Raw genomic sequence first — 20,937 nt, forward strand, 5'->3', positions numbered from 1 at the left:
AAATTTGGTTTATTTCCAAGCAATGTACATTTTAAGCACTTGCTTGTGAACTAACGATGATAACTGTGGCCTCCAGGTGGGGAAATTTATCTCAGCCAAAAGATCTGCCAAGCAGTGCAGAATTTTTAGTGTTTATTATTAGCAACACGCTATGGGGGGGACAGCCACACTTCACAACCCAACTGGTGTACCAGCCAATTCTGCGGTCTCATCGGAAGGGATACTTTTGTTTAGTGTTGGTCTAGCAAGTATTGTATTTTTAACCTAACTTCTCAACCAGGACAGGTGTGATCTCAGAGAATATCTGGAAATATCAGACGACTTTTTTGATTGGTATATCTAGGGGAGGGATGTTATTGGCCTCCAGAGATACCAGGGACGCTACCAAACATCCAACAGTGCCCGGAACGGCCCCCAGAACAAGGATTATTTTGCCCCAACTGTCAATAGTGCTGAGGTTGCAAAACCTCGCCCTTGGGAGTTGAATTGTGCCTCGGGAAAGATGTGTTGAAGTGCTTACACCCAATGCCTTCTCGGAACGTGACCCTGTTGGAAAGTAGGACCATTGCTGGAGTCATTTGTTAAGATGAGGTCCTACTGGGGTGAGGTGAGCCCCAAATCTATATGGTTGGTGTCCTTATAGGAAGAGGAGTGCTAACGTGCAGACGGTCACACGGGAGAACACGTGAAAAAAAGGCAGAGACTGGAGGGAGGGCCTGGGGAGTGCCGGAGCTGCAGACGCTGCTGGAGCCAAGGCAGGACCCTTCCCCAGAGGTTCGGGCGAGCGGGACTCCGCCGACCCCTGTCGGTGCCCTGAGAAAATAGGTTCGTTGTAAGCCACCCAAGTTTGTGGGACTCTGTCACAGCAGCCCTGGGAAACGAATCTACTTCCTTAACACAAGTAAAACTTGCTTTTGTCTTGAGTGATAATAGCTCAGTTTTCATGACAGGCAGTATTTTGCTGGGAAAATACACTGCTCTCTCTCTCTCTGTGAATCCCTTCCCTGTATGTTGCTGTGCTCCGTCCACAGGCCTCACCGTCCCAGTTTTAGAGATGGAATCGCAGTAAGAGTCAGCATTTCTCCAGTGCCTGCCGCGTGCCATGTGCTTGACGAAGGTTTCCTCATGTGACTGGTGCAGCCACCCTAGCAGTGGGGACAGCTGCTGAGCACACCCCCACTGAGCAGCAGAGGAAATGCAGGTGCAGGGAGGGGAGTGCATTCCTCCAGGTGGAGAAGTGGAGAAGGCCCACACTAGGGGTGCTCCAGGGCCCCCAGTCTTAGCCACGGGCTCTCTGGCTCTGAGGAGGCAGAGGCCGAAACGCCAAGAAGGCCGCCGGTGGATGCTGATGGCAGGGCCTCGTTCACGCGGCCAGACCCTGTGCCTCTGTTAACGACGCCGCTCTTGTGAAGGCGGCCTTACTATGTGCCGTTCCTGAAACGCATTCCACGGAAAGAAAAAAGAGCTCAGAGGCAAACTGAGAGTGGGATCATCACGTACTCCATCCCTTTCTTTGAGATTCAAAATTGGCATCAGTCATGCCTCTAAGAAGGTCTGCACTCACCGAGAACCAGAACCGAAACCACAACCAAACCCTCCACGTTGTCTGACCACACGGGGAGTTTCACGTGCGACACAGTTGAAGTCTAGGGCCAGGGAAGCAAACTTTTTTGTAAAGAGCCAGGGAATATTTGAGGGTTTGCAGGCCAAATGTATTCTCTGTCCCTTGGGTTTGTTTTCCTTTTTCCACCTTTTAAAAATGTAAAATCCATCTGTAGCTCGAGGGTCCTCAAGAAAGAGGCTGCTGGCTGGACGTGGCCAACCAGCCCAAAGTTCACTCACCCCTCCCCGAAAGAACAGAATTGAGAAATATGCAAGGAAACAACTTTTGATGTGTTATTTTTCACCGGGCTTGTCCTGAGGGAGAACAGCTCACAGCCAGAGGGTGGGGGGTGGGAGCCCGCGCAGGCCTCTGCTGGGCTGGGGCACCCACCCAGGCCTTAGAACCTCGAGGCAGGGGCTACGGATGTTTAAACATCACCCCGACATTATTCCGATCATTTTCTCTGTTTCTCAGGTGAGATGGATGTCTGCCAGGGGTAGTTTATAGAGATTTCAGCTCCTTCCGAGTCCCCAGCTGCCAACCTTACCTGGATAATGAGGACTTTTATGGGCGCCAAACTGGATTTCCTATAAAAATGCAAGCAGGGCTCCCTGGAGGGGAAGCGCGGGGCCTTCTGGGGCAGGATAATGGTTCTTGGAGCTCTATATTTAATGCCCCCTCACGGGAGGGGGAGGAGGAAGAGGCAGCAGCACCGGCTGGGAGGCAGGACCTGAGGCTCTAAAGGGCTGTGCAGGCCCCCTGCGGAGGGGACCTCACGGGGGCGGGGCCTTTCTGCATCAATTGCTCTCTCAGTGAAGCGCCTCCAAGGGATGAAATAAAGACAGGTAACATACAAAGAGTGGGCTCTTGATAAACAAGGATTTCAACTGCTGGGGGGGGGGATCCATTTATAAGCGGACTTTTATTTCAGTGAATGCAGTGGGCCCTCCTATCCCTGGGTTTTGCATCCACGGAGCCAACCATGGATTCCCAACCATGGATTTTCCATCAAGCGGGTGTTTGAATCCAGGGATTCCAAGGCCCGACTGTGGAATCATAAGTTATAGGCACAGCTCTGGGGGAGCAGGGGGAGCAGGGGTAGAGGGGTGAGGGCAGGGAAGGGTGGAGCAAAAGGGAAGGAGGACTCATGGACACGGACAACAGTGTGGAGATTGTGGGGGGGGGATGTAAGGGGGTTAAATAGTAATGGAAAAGTACAACAAAAATTTTAAAAAATTATAGGCAGATTTTTTGGCCCCTAACCCCTGGCATTGTTTATTGTTTGAGGGCCAACTGTACATATAACTTGGCGAGTGTTTGGCAGGGCGGTAAAAGAAAGAGTAAAATTGGGAATCACTTAAGTCAGGACTTGAATCCTGGGTTTGTAGTTTTCTAGCTGGGGGACGTTGGACGAATGACTTGGCCTCTTCAGAGTTCAGGTTAGCCATCAGTGAAGGGGAAAAGAATTCTGATCTGCCAGTGTTCACAGGAGGCTTCAGCTACCTGTAGTCTGTGTAGAGAGCCTGGAACAATGCCCTGAGCACAGTAGGTACACACCTTAGACTTCTAGCCACACTGGCTGCATGATCCCTGCCTCCTGGCATTCACCCTCGAGGGTGGGAGGGACCAGGGTCTTGCTCCTAATGAACAAAACATGGCGGAAGTAATGAAATGTCACTGCTGTGATTACGTTGCATAGGATCACTGTCGTGCCGGAGTCTCTCTCTTGTTGTCAGCTTTGAAGAAGTAAGTTGCTGATGATGACCGCCATGTGGCCAGGACCGCAGCCATCCTCAGTGTGACAATCTGAAATATCTCCAGCCACTGCCATGTGCCCCCCGGGGAGAGAAATGCCTTCCTCCATGGCCACTGCTCTAGACCCTTCTTGGTTATTAACGGTGACAATGACAATACCGAAGACAAGCGTTATTAGGAACCAGGCTCTGGGCCAAGCACTCATCGCACCTTATTTTGTTTAACAGTAACATTGGTAGGCATTACTTCTGTCATTGTTTTATAAGGTTTGGAGAAGACTCAGAGAATTTAAACACTTTTCTCAAGGCGGGTAATCCGTGGCCGTAGCTGAGATCCACCTCTGACCCCAGAGTGGGTGCTGGGGTCAGCTGGATCCAGAGGGGCCGTGCGCCTCACCCCCGACTGCAGGCCAATCTCCTAGTGCATGTCCTCGTCACAACTCAGCAACGTGCAGTGCCCCCGAGTGTCCTCGCCACCAGAGCTATGGTCTTCAGCCTCCATGTGCCCCGATCTCCTGCTACAATCCAACTTTAGACCAGACTGTTCTCTGACCCTGGATACACTCTGCTAATTTGGCTTTATTAGCGTTTTCTTCATTTTATATCTCAAAATGAGATGTCTGTATGGAGCTAGGAGGCAAAACGAAAAAACAAGTGGGCTCAGTGCAAGATGGCGAATGGCAACCGACCTCTCCGCCTCATTTGGGGAGACTTCGGGAACGGTGGAGACTGTGGCAAACTCGACAGTAGCTGCTTCTCTATCGTGTCCTGTGGAAATGTGTACTGGGGTTGTTAGATATTCGCAGTTTCTCAAGAAAACTTGAATTTGGATTGATATATGTAACATCATTTTAAAACAATTTGGTGGGTTATTCAAGTTAAAAATCATCCATGGCCTGATTTTGGGCTGAATCTGGGTCTTCTCTTTAAAATGAATCTCCTAAGGCCTTTTTCCGCATCTCCCTGAGTCCTTCCCATTGTCCAAGGCTGGGCTCAGGGCTCACGGCCACGCATCCTGCCCGGACCACCCGGACTCCTCTTCCGCATCCTTTATCACGTGTACCACAGGCGCGGGCCTCTGACCGAGTGCGCTGTTCGATTTGTTCTCTGTGTCTCGTGTTCCTCCGTCTTGTCTCCCCAGTAACAGGAGAGCTGCCTCCAGGATTAGGACCGGGCCTTAGGTTGCCTGATGAATTTCTCACAGCACAGGACAAAGGTCAACACGCAAAATGCACTCAGTACATCACCTGAGTGAAAGTCCTTTCTCACAGTCAACCCCGAACAGTTCGCGCTGGAAGGCAAGGCTGCTTCCTCATCAGTCCTCTGCGTCCCGCACGTAGAACCTCGGACGAACGTAACACCCCTGACCTAATCATTCCTCAAGCTTTCTTGATCTTTAGGCTCCAAATGTTTGGAGAAAATCACACGTGTGATGCCACACCCCTCGATTTGCTCCGCCCTTGCTGGTGTTCGAGCGCTACATTCCCATCCACGCACCTTTCTCCGCTTCCTCTTCAGTTTCCGCACTTGGAAAAAAAGAAAAATAGGGAGTATTCCTCCCTCTCTCATTCTTTTCCAAGTGGTAGAATTTAGAGGTGTATAAAAACTGAGGTCTTTGTGTTGGTCCCACCTTGAATGCTCAGAGGTGGCCAACACTGGAACCCCCAATTCTCCACCAACCGTCAACAGCCGCTGGGAGGACCCGTCACTCGGAGAACCCTCCAGGCAAAAGGGGGGTGGCTGCCGGCCAGCGGTAAGTGTCTCGAAATGGGCCTCAAAGTCCGTTAAAGCTAAAACTAAGTAGCAGAGGGATTAATTGAAAGGAAGATTTAAAAAATAAAATATTCCGCTGGTTTCCAAACTGCTTTATGAACCACTTCAGTTTGAGGCCCCGATGTACATCGACACAGGGCTCCAGAAGTCAGGCTTCCAGGACCGAGACGATGACCCCCCGAGGGCAGCTCGCTGGTGGGCCCAAGGCTGCGAAAGCAGGGCCTCTACAAAGCACCCGGTGCCACGCGGGGACAGGAAACCCGCAGACGGTCACGGAGATCCGCCCCCCACATCTGCGTCGGCTGACCTTCTATCAATAGCTCTTTGCCGAGGAAGAATTATCTTTCGCTCCTGCAATCAAGCACTTCCGTGCAAACGATCTCCACTTATTTGTGCCAATTTTCCTAAATCGCTAGCGTGTGGCAGAAATATGCATGAAGTGGGCTCCAACAGTCTCTCTAATCTTTTTCCTCAACTACTGATGCTCTGTCGAATCTACGGTGACTTCCGTCAGGACGCAGCCTTGGGTGGGATGTGGCATGTAACAGCTAAGCACTGAGGGGCCCACTGGACACGAGCTCGTGAGAAATCCCACCTGATCGGGGCCAAGTCAGCTCTGCTGTCCCTCCGCCGGCCCTCACCCCGCCGCTGCTCCCGCAGGTGTCCCGCCCATCAGGAGCCTTGACTTCCTCTCCTGACTCCTTTCACTCGGATGCCCCGCACCTTCTTCTTTGCCTCCCCTGTTATGGTGATATTTTGGACCCCTTCCTACGTGTCCAGCATTGGGCTCAGTGCTGCGTGTGAGCTTTTTTCAGAGTGATCATTTATAAAGGGCCTTCTGTGTGCAAAGCACCGTTCTAGGCACGGAGGATGGGGCAGCGAACAGTGCAGACAAAGAGCCCTGCCCTCGGGAAGCTCACACACTTGTTGGGGGGGGCAGGAAACACCTGCCACAATGAGTACAGCATACAGAATGTCCCTGAGTGGTCCATGCTCAGGAGAAGGAGGCAGGGCCAAGGGACAGGAAGAGGTGGTGGGGGGAGGAGGGTGGAATGGCATTCCAGATGCACAGCTAGGGGAGGGGACACCCGGTCAAGACCTGGAGGAACCGAGGGGTCAGCTACACGATGACCAAGGGTGGTGTAATCCGGCTGGGAGGAGTGACGTGGGCCAGGGTCCAGAGGCTGGGGAGTCCTGGGTGCTGTCAGAACAGCAAGAGACCCTTGCAGTTGGGAGGGGGTGGGGGGAGCATGAGTGGGCCCCTTGGACAGTGGGGGGTCCCGAGAGCACGCAAGGACTTCGTGAGCTGGGAGCCACCGCAGAGCTCCGAGTCAAGGAGCAACGTGATCTGACTTCAGGTGTGACAGGTCGCTGTCCCCATGTTGTGAAGAACTTGGCAAAGAGGGTCAAGGGCAGGGCATCACATTGGATCATTGGAACCACTCTTTGAGGTCCCCATCATCTCCCCTTGTCACGTGAAACAGTGACTCTCGTGCAAATACAATTCATTCAAAGACACATCAGTAGCTCAGGAATGTCAGGGTGCACAGCAGATGGAGGCGGGTGGGCTTGTCCCACAGGAAGCTGGGGAAGTCAGGGGGTCCCCCCAGGACAGAGTGTGGTTTACATGCCTGCAGACAGGAAGTGTTTTGCACTGTTGTCAGCTGTCTCACACAAATCAAAAATCAAATAACCTGGAGAGGGAGGCGTCTTCTAGAAAAAGCATAACTTTGAACTGAAATGCACACTTTTCCCTTCCAGGAAAGAAAAAAATTGAGGCTGACAGAGGTGAGGAGGCATGCTGGAGGGCATTCAGTCACTGCTCGAGCTGGGATTCAAACCCGGCTTTTTCTGATCCCCAAGTTAGTGCCCTCCACATCTCCCATGTGCTAGACGCTGGCTGAAAAGTCATCAGAGATTTGGAGAGCAGTAAAACTTGGTTATGTACAATCACCTTCTCAGAAGAGCTGCATAATTTAATATCCAAATCCACACGTATCTCCTGAATGTTTGCGCTGAGTGAAGCATGAAGATAGAGCACAGGGGACCCAAAGATAACTAAGAAATAGCTTCCAATGAGCCAGCGATTTCATGATGCAAAAAGAAATCCTGGAGCAGTGGAAATGCTCAGAATGCCCTGCACGCACTAATCTAGTGTCCCTGACGGAAGACCCTCCCCGCTACTTCCCCTGTTTGGGAGGTTTTCACCAGCTGCATTTTCGGTTCCCTAGGAGGGCGGAACATCCAGATATGTAAATGCGTCCAGTGTCATGCAAAATTCCACAGACAGGCACGGTCTGGGAAGCTCACGGGGAAGCTGGCGGGAAGGCTGCTCAGACTAGCAGGATGAAAAGGTAGGTACCACGAGCATGTTTGCGCCCCCAGTTCAGAGGTGCTTTCTTAACGGATAAAAAGATTCTAAAGACAACTCATGAGAAGGAGTAAAAACTGTATTTTTAGAGAGAAGCTGTTGCTGCCTGTGATGGTTAATTTTATGTCAACTTGACCAGACCACGAGGGGTCCAGAACTTGGTCAACATTACCCGAGGCATTTTTGGGTAAGTTCAACATTTGAATTGATAGACTGAGTAAAGCAGATTGTGCTCCCTAATGGGGGTGGGCCTCATCTAATCAGTTGACGGCCTGAGGAGAACAAAAACTGACTTTCCCTAAAATAAGTGGGGATTTCCTCTGCCTCACTGTCATGGAGCTGGACAGTTTCCCCTCCTGCCTTCAGACTTGCACTGACACATCAGCCCTCCCTTGACCTTGAATCTGCCAACCTTTGGACTAGAACCACACTATTAGCTCTCCTGGGTCTGCGGATTTTCCACTCCTCCTGCAGGTCCTGGGACTTGTCAGCCTCCATCATCACACGTGCCAATGTCCTTCTAATACATCTCCACGCACAGGGACATCCAATCGGTTCTGCGTCTCTGGGGAACGCTGACTCACACATGCCTCCACCAGCTCTAATTTCCCTCCCCTCCCTTGCCTACCACACAGTCAGTACTTAATTCATATTTAAGGAAACTTAATTTGCTCAGGTTCAAGCATTTACCTGTTGGCCGCTTTTCTCTTCCTCATTCAAAGAACGAGAACAGGAGCATTCTCTGAGGGATAATGGCATTCGGGAAATTTGAATGTTTGCTTTTATGTTTTTGTTTCTTTCTTATTATTTCATATTATTCTTTTCTTATTTCATAAAGAATCCAGCCTCATTCTTTTTACCCCTGATATTACTCGTCTATGAATTCCCAACAGAGAAAGCCAAAAGTTTGGTTGATTTTTTTTTTCTTTATCAGAGTCTCAACTTGTGACGCCTTCACCACACTGGTCCCGAGAATCGATTCAGGTACCTGTCCAGCCAGGTGGGTGCCCCTTCCCCCACGGCTGTCCTCTGTGGGTCTGTCCTGAAACAGGACAACCTTTAGAGTGCTTTTAGCGTAAGCAACTGAAAACTTAACTGAACGTCTGCTCAACAGAAAGGCCACTTGGCAGGTCATCTATCTACCATGAAGTCTGAGGACGGGGCAAATCCGGGGGCAGGGGGTGGGGCTCAGAGGCTCGGCACCACCAGCAGAAGACCCGGTGTTTTCTGTGACACCGTGTGGGATGCGAGGGACCCCTCTAGGGGTCCACGTTGGCTACAGCAGTTCGGGCTCTGCTTAGACACAGTGGCGTACCGCAGAGGAGAGGGACATCTCCTCCCCTCAGTTCTTTTCAATTCTGAGGATGCCCCTCCCAGAAGCCACCGAGTGGACTTTCTGTCACATGTGAATAGCCAGGAGAGAGTCCATGTCATTCCCAACACAGCCACTGGGCAGAAGGGGACAGAGACGCCCACAGTCAGCTTAGGAAGACTGAGATCCTCTCTGCGGAGGGTGACAAGGGGCCCAAGCTCGCCAGAGTGGTGGGGTTGCTGTAGGAACAGGGTGTGATCGCCTCCTGTGAGCAAACCGGGAGGGATGTGGGTAGACAGCCCAGAGCGACAGCCACAAGTAGCAGCAGAACCAACTTCTCAGAGAGAAGGGGCCATGCTCCCCTTACACATGAGCAAATAGCTGCAAAGGTGGAATAGAAATCAGGAGGAGAATTTTAGGAATTTTAAATTCCATTTGCCTGTGTCCAGATTTGGCATTGTCTTTTTTTTAAAAAAAATTTAGATAGGAAGGAAGAGAGAGAGGGAGAGAGAAACATCGGTGCTGAGAGGGAAATATTGATTGGTTGCCTCTTGTTCGCACCCCAACCGGAGATTGAACCCACAACCCAGCACGTGCCCTGGCTGGGAATCAAACCCCCAACCCTCCGGTGTACGGGACGACACTCCAACCAACCACAACACATCAGCTGGGGCTCAGCGTTCAGTCTTGACAACGTATAAAACTTACTGAGGGATAATAGCGTTTTACCATTGAGATCACACAATATTTTCTCCCTGAAGACTGAACTTCTAAACCAGTGTCAGGTCAAGGGGAGGCGGCCCACGGAAAACCATTCCCATCATTTTCTGTTACGGAAGCTCCTGGCACCATTTCCCTTTCCCCGCCCCCAGAAATGAGCAGAGTCACTCTGGGGGAAGCAACCTCCCAGATTTACACAGCAAACGCACGTGCAGGATTCAGGAAGGGTTGCCGTTTACCAGACACTTCCTCCGTGCCGAGTGCCGGGCATGTGTCAGTCACTGAACTGTCATGACCCGTGACCTCGCTAATTGCCGTGGAAGTTCGTTGCTGTGCCCACCTAGCGTGTAGTCCCCGCTCTTGCTAGTAATGCTGTCCCACTTTTGACTCGGATATGCACTTGTACCCTGTCCAGACAAGCAACAAAGGAAAATTAGGTACACGGGACTTCATCCAAATCAAAAACTGTGCACCAGAGGACACTGTCAAGAAAATGAAAAGACAGCCTATGCAGAATGAGAGGCAGCATTTGGATATCACATATCTGATAAGGGTCTAGTATCCAGGCTGTTCTAAAAAACTTCCAATTCAACAAAAAGACAAACATGCAAATTAAAAAATGGCAAAGGATTTGAACAGACACTTTTCAGAGAGATTTACAAATGGCCAAAAAGTACACATGAAAGATGTTCAATGTCATTAATCAGGAAACGGACATCGGAACCCAGTGAGGCACCACCTGGCCTTCACCAGGGTGCCTAAACTAAAAAGCACAGACAATGACAAGCGTTGATGAAGATGCAGAGAAATCGGGCCCCTCAGACGTTGCTGGTGCGGAGTAGGTAACTGCTGCGGAGTAGAGTTTGGTGGTTCCTCACAGGGTTAACCGTAGAATTACCACGTGCCATGGCGATCTGACTCCCAAGGACACAGTCAAAAGAACTGAAAACAGCCGGACGTCTGTGCAGGAATGTTCCGAGCACCATTATTCGTCATAGCCCCAAAGGGGAAATGAACCAAACGTCTATCAAGTGAAGAACGGAGAACGGTATATACGTCCATCGGATGGGATACTGTCCAGCCCCAGAGAGGAACGAAGTACCAGCTACAACGCGGATGAACCCTGAAAAAAGGCTACAAACATCATGCTGCAGGAGAAAAGCCAGACGCAAAGGCCACACATGGTGGGATTCCACTGACGTGAAATATCCAGAGTAGGTCAATCCATTGAGATAGAAAGCAGATTCCTGGTTTCCAGGGGCTGGGGGAGGGGAAAATCGGAAGTAGTTGTTTAGTGGGTACAGGGTTTCCGTATGGAGTGATGAAAATGTTTTGAAACTGAAGAGAGGTTACAGCTGCCAACACTGTGAATATGCTAAAGGCTACTGAACTGTACACTTTAAAATGTTAACTTGATGGTATGTAAACAGCACTTGAAAAAAAAAGCCACACGCTCTCTCCTGGCCAAGGGAAGGCCATCTAGCCAAACTGAGCCACCCAAATCCATCCCCCCTGGAACCCGAGTCTTCCCTCCCAAACTCCCTACTCCTCATCCGTGTCCAAACTACACTCCTCATTCCTCTCCCAGCCCAACCTTTCCACCGACAACCGCGCCATCTCAGTTAAGGCTACTGCACCTTCTGCTCGCTCGGGTCAGAAGACTTGGATGCATCCTTCCCCATTTTTCATTCTCACACTGCACACGTGACCAGGCAGGAAGTCCCGATGGCTCCATAGACAAACTGGACCTGGAACCCGAGGGCGTCTCCCTCTGTTGCTGCCACCTGCCAGGTGGGAGACACACCGGCAGCTCTTCCCTGAATCACTGTAGGAACCCCTGAACCTATTTCTCGGTCCCTCCCCTTTGTCTCTGCCCGAGGTTGTCCCCAATGTCCCCTGCTCCTGGTATTCACTCCCTTGTGTACTCGGTCCCTTCCTGTCAAATGTGGACAGGACTTAGCGACTTGCTCCCAAGGAACAGAATGAAGCAGAAGCGAGGTCTGTCTGTTTCTGTCCCTGTCTGGAGCAAACCCCTGGGGAGGTCCACGTGGTCGGGAACTGAAGCCTTCTGCCAACCGTCCCATGCATGAACGTGCCTGGCTGCCGCCTCACGCCTCTGTCGTAACCCCACAGTGACTTCCCTTTTCCTGCAGGGGGGAAGCCACAGTCCTTGCGATGGCCCATGGCGTCCTGTGGGCTTCGGCTTCTTACTACCTTTCTGACCTCTCTCTGCTGCCCTCTCCCCTCCACGGCCCCCTGGGCACCAGCTGGCCTCCGGGGGCCAGGCACAGTCTCAGCCTGGGGTCCTTCATGCACATCCTCCTATGCGTGGAACACTCACCCCCGAGGTACCTTCCTTCTCTCTCACCGTGTCCAAGTCTTTGTTTAAATGTCTCTCTTGTACTGAGGTCCACCCAGTCTACTTTATTTAACAAGAACAGCCCCACACCCTCCCCGCCTTCACCACCTCCCACCCTTCGTCCTACTGGATTCCAAGCACGGAGGACAGGCTGGCAAGCGCGTGGTGGTGGCTCAATACATGTTTGATGGGTGAGTGAGAAGCAGAGAGGCACGGAGGCTGGCATCAGGGTCCCCTGACAGCAGAGCCCCAAGGAGACATCCACAGGACCCTCCTACGCAGCCCCCGAGAGGCTGTCCCTTCTCCAGCGGTTCCACTCAATTGCACTTTTCCTTGCTACTCACAGTGACTTCCTGTTCTTTGCCGCCACATAATAAATGGAGGCACAAGTATCCTTACTGCTTTACGGAGGTAACAACTGAAGTTCAAAGCTCTGAGTGACTTGCCCGCAGTCAGTGGGAAGCTGGCAGAGCCTGGATTGAAGTCCACCTCTGATGCCATAGCCACACTCGTGGTTCTACAAGAGGCTTCCGTGGAGATGCTGCCGCAGAGTGTGCCTGGGAAGGAATTGTATTCAAGCTGGGTGGTGAGGGCACAGCAAATAAAACAACCACACAAAAAACTAGGAGAGTAGAGAGAGTAACCAACGGACAGTGCAGGGCACAGACAGCCGGGGAAGACACCTCAGAGGTGGCAAACTTTGGGGACAGGGAGGCTGTGCTGCTGTGTCTGTGAAAGATGGTCCACTGTGGCCTCGCTAAAGATGGGCGATCGAGTGTGCCATTACTCAGAATTCCACTCCTGGGGGAAGTTCCCCAAACAAGCTTCTGCAATGTATAGCAGGAAATGCTTCAAGTACGTTCTTCCCAGTAACACCAAGAGCCCAGAGATAAACTAAGGATTGTGAATGGAAGAACCAACCAGTAAACTGTGGCACTCAATGTTCTACAGCCGCTGAGATGCATGGGCCAGAGCGGGGGTCCGCACCCTGCATGGCCCCGATTTTGTGTTGTCTGCAGGTGTCCACATGGAGAAGGGTTATGAAGTAAACAAAGAAGGACACGTCGTAAACTGGGTGTGGCTTGCAGGGACTAAACTGTTCCCTGTATGGTCCTTTACAGAAGTTTGCAGACCCCTGACCTTGAGAGAGTTCAACAATGTGGATGGATCTTCGAAGTATAGCAGTGCGTGAAAGAAAGATCACAGAATTTTATAGGTAGCATGCCATTCTTTTTATAAACCAAGTAAATGAAAATGCTTTTAAGGAGTCTGTGCAGATGCAATAAAAATACCTACGAAGGGAAGCAAGAGACTGATGCAGTTTGGAGGAAGGCAAACTGCCCCAGGCGGAGAAATGGTTGGCCGTTCCAAGGGATGGGCTGTGGTGGGCAGCGTGGGAGACGGAGGCCACGCATGGTCAAGGTGCTACCTTTTAGTGTGGGGGTGGATAAGAACTGCTTATTACTTTTTAAAATAAATAATTAACTGATTAACTAACTAAAAGTGGACTCTGCATGGACCAATGATGAGAGTGTTACAGCCAAGGCTTCTAATTAACCCAATTCTGGCACTGAGGTCCAAGACAAATAACAGGCAAAACCTATTCATTGCAATATATATATTTTAAATAGAAGCACGTAAGGTAAAAAAAAAAAGAAGTAAAATAATTACTTGTCTACTTCTAATGCCACCCTCAGAGGTGACCACTGTCAACTATCTGGGGGAAATGTGCTCGTCTGAGGATAGAACCATAACCAAAACAGAGACCCCAAATCATCCAAGTGCAGAAGTGAGACAGGAGCTAATGTCTCCCCCCTGTCCCCGTGGACTGTCTTGATGGTAGTGACTGCCTCTCAGTTGGGAATTCAAGCCCCTTCTGTCTTGCTGTTTCACTGTCTCCCTGTCTTTATGATAGGAGAGAAGCCAGCACCTCTTGCACGGCAGGGGAAAAGGCCACCAAGACATTCCCATTCCATGTAGGGCAATGCCCAGAAGTTACACATATCACATGTTCACCCCTCCAGGCAAATCATAGCTGCAAGGGAGTCTGAGAAGTGTAGTCTTTATTCTAGAAGGTCATGGGCCCAGCTAAAGTCCAGACATCCTAGCATTCCTTTCTATACCTCAACCAACATATAAATGTATGTGCATGTGCCTTTATTTATTAAACTATATATACCCTACGTAAACTCTTGCTGTTCTTCAGGTTGAATTTTTCAGTTGTGATATATCCAAGAGGTTTTTCCAGATTAGCACATACGGTGCGTCTCATTCTTTGTGATGATCGCACAGGGTTCCAGTGCCTGTATGCAGCGTAGCGTACCTAACCAACTCCCTACTCATCAACCTTTCAGTGTTTCTCCAGTTGCCTGGCCTCTTCTGAAAGGTCTGATGACTGCTCCCACATATTCCTACCACTGCAGAGCAGAGACACACGGTTCCCGATGAGAGATCTTGAGGAGGAGGGATGGTTCTGGGTCGGCCTCACCGCATTTCAGTGCCCAAGTCTTCCGGTTGCTTCTGACATGCGCAGTGGAACTTCTGGCGGGATCGGCCGGTGCAGCTGTGGTCCTGCTGGGAGGAGCTTGACTGCTTCAGCCGAATGGCACAAAGCGTGGCTGCAGCCAGCGGGGATGGAGACAGCCCCCCTCCCCGGGGTCAGCTGAGGCCCCTTTGGGGATTCTGAGATGAGGAGAGAAGGAGGACAGAGCAGAAGGAGAAGCCAGCGCTGGGTTTTGTTCGCTAACTGCTCCACAGGAAGTCATCCCCCCCAGTAAGACGAGACTGCTTTTGCAGCTGGGTAATAAAAATAGGTAAAAACCAGAAACCGAATTTTCTCTACTCAGGTTAATAGTGTCGCTCCCTTTGCCTCCTGGTGCCCACCTAACGTGACGATTCTTTCCCTCTGCTTCCCTCTGCAGAGGTGACTACGAACGCGGAGGGAACCACACAGCTGTCACAGCTGCACAGCCGAGGGCGCTCCGAGCAGCTTCCAGGTGTTCGGAATTGGCTGCACGCTGTTCTTGGTGTGGCATGTGATGAGCGAGCTTCAGGAAGTGTTTGGAATTCTTTAATTGCAGGCTCTGTGAGATGAGACTCTTCCGTCCCAGAAGGCAGTCCTGAAACAAAACCCCGTGAGACCTGCTGGGGGTGTGCGGAGGGTGGGGGGCAGCCAGCCCTCACCAAGTGATGACCCCCAGAGCTAAGCTCTGAGCTGACTGTGACCCAGACATGGCTCATCTAAATTCCCAAAGTTATTCTTTGAATTTGGGGAAACCGACAGCCAGGATGTCAAATAACTCGGCTGAGTTACTGAGAAGCCGGGCTGGGCTTCCTCCTCGGGCCTGGCTGGATTAGCGCCCCCTTGTTTGGCCGTTTGCTTCTGCAGCTCAGCAGGGATCAGAGGAACCAACACAAGCTTGGGAAGGGGGCAAATGTGGCCCATCCCAGGGACCCAGGCTCTGCCGCGTCCCTCGGAGATCTCCTCCCAGGCCTGCAACTCCGGTCCCCACCAAGTCTCCCCCAATGTGCTCAACGTTTCTTCATATGAAGTCATAGAAGGAACATTTGTCATTTTTCCCTGACAGTGTCGACTCCCTCGCCTGGTGACAGCACTCTGAATTTCCTTTGTGGGCCATCTTCTCTCATGAGCTCGGTTTATGTCATTTAGCTGGTGCTGACCTCTGTCTCCTTCCCTGGCCACGTGATCAGCTAACCCAAGGGACAACTTCCCTGGGACCCACTGGAACCACTGAACCAAGACGACTTCCTTCTGCTCCAGCTGCTAATCCAACAGGTTGCAGCCTCAGTGCTGTTAATGGCCATCTCATTGTCCTATGGGAAGATCACCCCTCAGCCTGATGCCAACAAAGGAGAAAGCAGAGCTGAGAAGGGGAGAATTTTCTGATGATGCGGTTTTAGCACCTGGATCTAACTATGCCTGAAGCTGGTAGACAGGTAGACCGTTTGGTCATCTGAATCATTAACATTTTTCTTTTGGTTAAGGTAGTTTGAGTTGTATTTCCTTTCTTGTATCTGAAAGATTCTTGAATATGTGTTCTAGAACTTTCTACATCCTCATCACTTGTCTTCCTCTGAGTAACCATTTTGCTAATGTTTCTCTTAAATGTGGCAGCCTCTCAACACATTTTGCAGAAGGAAATACCTTACGAGGTACAGGTTTATAAGAATATCTTGATAAAGGCACCTCCTTTGACCTACCACATGCACAGGGAATCTAGAGCTTCTTCAGTTGGGAATGTTTTGTTTACATGTGTGCTCACACACACACACATACACACCTCTTCCTAAACTTAAGGAAAGGTTTTTTTTTGGGGGGGTGTGGACTAAGAGCAGAGAAGAGATGCAGAAAAAAGTGGAAAAGCATAACAAATATTAGCAATAGATCTCTGAAATCCACACATTTGTATCTATTGCAGCTAAAGAGACTTCAGATTGGTAGAAGGCGGGATATTCCAAATAGGGACAGAAAAAATGGAGGTAACGGATGAAGGGCAGTATGAACACAGCTGGAAGCTTAAATTATTCTTCACAGGGAAAGACATAGGTTAATTTTTCTGTCTGCCTGGTCTATAGTTGATGAAAAAGATCAAAGGTCACTCCCATTACATGAGCCAGATGCACTTCTGTGCCTCAAACATCCAAAAATATTCATAAGAAAAAGTAAGTGATCTGGGGGCTGAGATGTGAGAGCGTCGGACACTGATATCACTTTACCCTGAAAGATTCCCTTCCAGACAGCTTGGCAGAGCACTGAATTCAATTCCCCGCTTTCTAAGCATTCCCGCGTGGGCACTAGCCTGCTCACACAGTCTTTAAGAGGGGAGCCATGTCCGCAGCCACCGGTGAAGTGTGGATGCGGTGTCCGGTCAGTCTGTGCCTGGTGACACTGTGGGTTCCACGCCGGCCTGTTCTCTCCTGAGAAAATCGAGAGGTCACATCCACGGTCCCAGGAAAGGGTGTTAAACACTGAAGGTAGGGAGTTAGTCAACTGCAACGTTCTAGGTGTTTAATTCACCAAATCCTTATGGATGGCCACCTGTGTTCAAGGTCCTGGGGAATCAGGCGTGAATGGGAGGCCGCTGTCAAAGAATCAGACCTGGATGAGGGCTGGCATGATGAAAAGCACGAAATTTGTAGCCCTGCACCCCATTCTCCAGAGATGGGGGAGGAGCTGGAACGGGAAGTAACCATCAGTCCTGCCTGAAGCCTCCATGAAATCCCAGCAGGACCGGGTTTGGAGAGCTTCTGGGTTGGTGAAGATGGGGAGGTGATGGGAGAGCAGGGAACCGAGAGATGCCGTGGAAGTTGCACATGATTACACTGGGAAGCACATCACTTTCAGGCCACCAGGTTGGAAAGCAGTATAATTAGGGCATGTAGGTTGCTGTTGGCTGCCCTTGGCCAAGTGTGGCAAGTATGAGATAAATTCAGACAAGAGTCAGTTTGCAAAGAGGAAAGAAAAGAGGGGCCCATGAATTCAAAGACCTGTAAGGTAGGAAGGGGGCAGTCTCCTCGACAACATACACTACCAGTTAAACTGCTGAAACTTTGGAGCCGTGAAGGTCAGTTAAAACAGTTAAAAGGGTCGGATGCAGGGTACAGCCACCATATCCGCTGTTCATCTCTTTGAACGGGTTAAGGCACCTCAAGTAAAGAGCCAGAAAATGCTGTCAGTTGGGCCAAATATGTCAGGAGAAAGAAAACAAGCGTGTGATTCTCCCACCAACACCTGATATGTTCAAGATACAGTGAGTTCATTTAATGGATAAAGAAGGAGGCGGCAGTGAGGAAGCGGAGAAAGACAGCAAATAGGAGGCCTGTGTTCTGAAGGGAATGGTGGAGATGAATGAAACAAATGGGACCAGCACAAGTCAGTAGCTGCAATCAGAAGGTTAAGAAGCCATCTGCTGGGTGGGGGACAAGTCGTACTCATAAAAGACACAGCAGCTGGGATGAAAAGAAGATGTGATGGTTCTAGACCTCAGATGACCTCTCGGGTCCCCAGTCTGCCCTCAGATGACCTCTCGGGTCCCCAGTCTGCCCACACAGAGTGTGAGCTGAGAAAGGTGCTCATCTCCCAAGGGAGGGGGGTGTATCCCCTAATTCAGAGGGAGCCGTGGGAAATACTGCTGAGGGAGAACAGGATCTCCGAGAGAACGGAGCCCGGGTCCACAAGGGACAACGGGTGCGGAGAGGCTCTCGGGGAATGAACTGATGGCCTGTTCAGGGAACGTCCTCCATCTCTGGGGAGGGGAGCCTCGCTATGTCCACCCAGGAAGATTACAGAACTGGCACAGACCAGCGTCCCTTCCCCTCCTGCATGGGAGCGTTTCTCATGCCTACCGTGTCCCCGGGCTCCCATTCGGTGCTGGACCCAGACCTGATCTAGAAACCACCTTACATCACCCAGAGATCCTGGACCTTGAACTTGACATCCTGCCTGAAAGGGGCTTTTCATAAGGGGATGAGAGTAGTTTGTGTGTAAGAAAGAAGGTGATCTGGTGATGAGAATAATAGACTTTGTAGTTATTAGTGCTGTTCATCAATAGTTTCAGGTCTCCTCGTCCTGGGCCTGTGGTAGGGTTGCAGCTTCCTGCTCACCCAGCAGGTGTGGCGGTGGAACTTGCTTTGGCCAGTGAAATGCAAGTGGAAGTACTTCTCAGAGAAAAGCTTTGAAAGCTAGTGTGCTATTTCTTATGTTCTGGCCCTTTCCACAGTGATTGGGGGCCACTCCAGGTGATAAAGGGTCTGTTTGTCTTGGCTCTTGAGTAAGAGGGACATTAGAATAATCCTCCTCCCCATGCCACCCCCATGACTCAAAACTGAAAGAGTGTGTGAACAAAAAAACGAGCCTTTGTTGTTATAAGTCACTGAATTTGCAGGCAGACATAGTCCGTGCTGTCTATTGTGAAAGGTCATTCCTTTAGGTAACAGCTTGGAAGCAGCTGGTTTCAGATGTCACTTCCCCATAACATTTGCAAGCAAGAGGTTGTGTGTCAAAAGGATGAGGGACAAATCACACTGACCCCAGGAGGCCATTTGGAGGCTATTTGAGAAGCAAGATGGGCAAAGAAGCTAAAGTTGTGGGAATGGGGAAGAGACCTAACTAAGTCTTCAAATGTAAATAGGAGTTTGCTTCCGACATGAGATCATTTTCTACGGTTAGGATGGGAGTCCTTAGGCAATGTCCGTCACCCCATACTTGGTTTTCAGGTCAAGTGTTCCTGAAACTTGTTCCTTGAACAAGTCTGTTAGAACTGAACAAGCAGTGGATAATTTGAGGTTCAAGAATTAGGTCTTAAGTCTTCACGACCGTATTTGGCTACCGAGCCCTTACAGTGAACAGAACGTGCGATAACACGGAAGCAAACTAGCCCCAGGTGGGTTGAGTTCCGATTGGTGCCACAGGGGCCCCATGAGAGTTCATTTCTCCAGGATGCTTGTGGGTGAGGGTTCCTCTTTCACAACCCACTGTCTGCCTGATTTCTGGGCCTGGGACTTCTGGGTCTGAGTTCCAGGCACTAAGCAACCCTTAATAGGAAATCTGCTCTTTAATGATCTGTAATCACTGAATTTGGACTCTATAATTAATCACAGGAAAATAGAGCCTACCACCTGCCATTTAAAATTCCTGGCAAGGTCTGAGTGAAACTCTCTGGAGATCAATGGTAATAGGAAATGAATGATTCCTTTATAGCACACAATGATCATTTCTGATCAAATAAATGCAAATAATGGTGACTGCACAGCTGGCTAAAGCTGCCTTCGTGAACCAGGGACAAAATTATAAATACTAGGTTCTGTTACCATCTTTCCCATCCTTGGGCATAAAATCCAAGTTTCAGATTAAAATTGCTGCATGTCCCTCTGTAGTTAAATACCCTCTATGCTACCCTGTAAATAGGAGCCATTCAGCAACTATAGTGTCTTATAACCCAATACTCCCATTTGAGTAAAACCCAGACTGGGCAAAACCACTTCTTAGCACAGATAAAAAATCTCTAGTCTTTTCTTTGCTTGGACATTCTCAATACAGAACATTCTGGTGGGTTTTGACTTTGAGTTGGATTTTTTCTAAAAGGACAACCACTCAGCATTTTCTTCGATTGTTTGCTTATACTGAGATCAATAAATCTTCTTCACCCTGACAAATCTAATTCTGTAAGCCACGTTGTACACTCCGAAGGGCCCAGACCAGCTGAAATTCTCCTGTTAAGGGTGCTTTCTGGTGCATTTTTGCCACCTGAGCCTGGCAGGAAATTTGGTGTTAATTCCAGGAAACATAATTTTTAAAATAGCTTCAAAACAAAGGGAGAACACTGGTAACTTTCTTGCTATTAATAACAGCTAATGTTTTAGATATCAAAAATTCAGAGCTGCGAGAGACTTCAAATATCTAACCCACTAACTGGAAAACCATGGAAACTGGTTTGTGGTCGGAAGCTTTACAATTAAAAGCCAGTGGAACAAGAGGCTAATTGAAAGCCTGCCGACTTCTGGGGTTTTTCTAACAAACAACTCACTATACTTAAACGCAAATGACAAAGAGCAGGTTCTGACAACTGCTGGGAAATGTTTGGGGGGGGTGGAGGGCGATGCAGGTCTCAGAGTTGGGCCGTCTGATGCTACAATTGGGGAGCAGCGGTAAGTATGCAAAGGTGAGACTAATATTAGGAAAGAAATTGAACCCCGAGTTCTGTAAGAGTAGTGATTCTTAAACCTGTTTACGTATAGTATACACTGTAGAAGGGTCCCTTGGAAACCTAAATAAAAATACAGATTATAAGTATAATCACTCAGACTTTCTGAGATGGAACCCAGGAAACTGGGGCCCTTTCACTCAGCCTCAGCCTGGGAAGTACTGGTACGAAGCTTCCATCTACTCTAATTAAATGTGCTCCCTCCCCTTCCTCTTTCCACAAAAAGTTTGGTAAGTGTAAGACATGTGGGGACAGGCACAAAGGAATAGCATTGGAGTTTGAATCCTGACTCTGGTCTTTACCATTTCCTCAACTTTAAGAT

Source organism: Artibeus jamaicensis, unplaced genomic scaffold (genome assembly GCF_021234435.1).
Source record: "Artibeus jamaicensis isolate MK-2021 breed Jamaican fruit bat unplaced genomic scaffold, CSHL_Jam_final scaffold_847, whole genome shotgun sequence".
Classification (NCBI taxonomy): domain Eukaryota; kingdom Metazoa; phylum Chordata; class Mammalia; order Chiroptera; family Phyllostomidae; genus Artibeus; species Artibeus jamaicensis.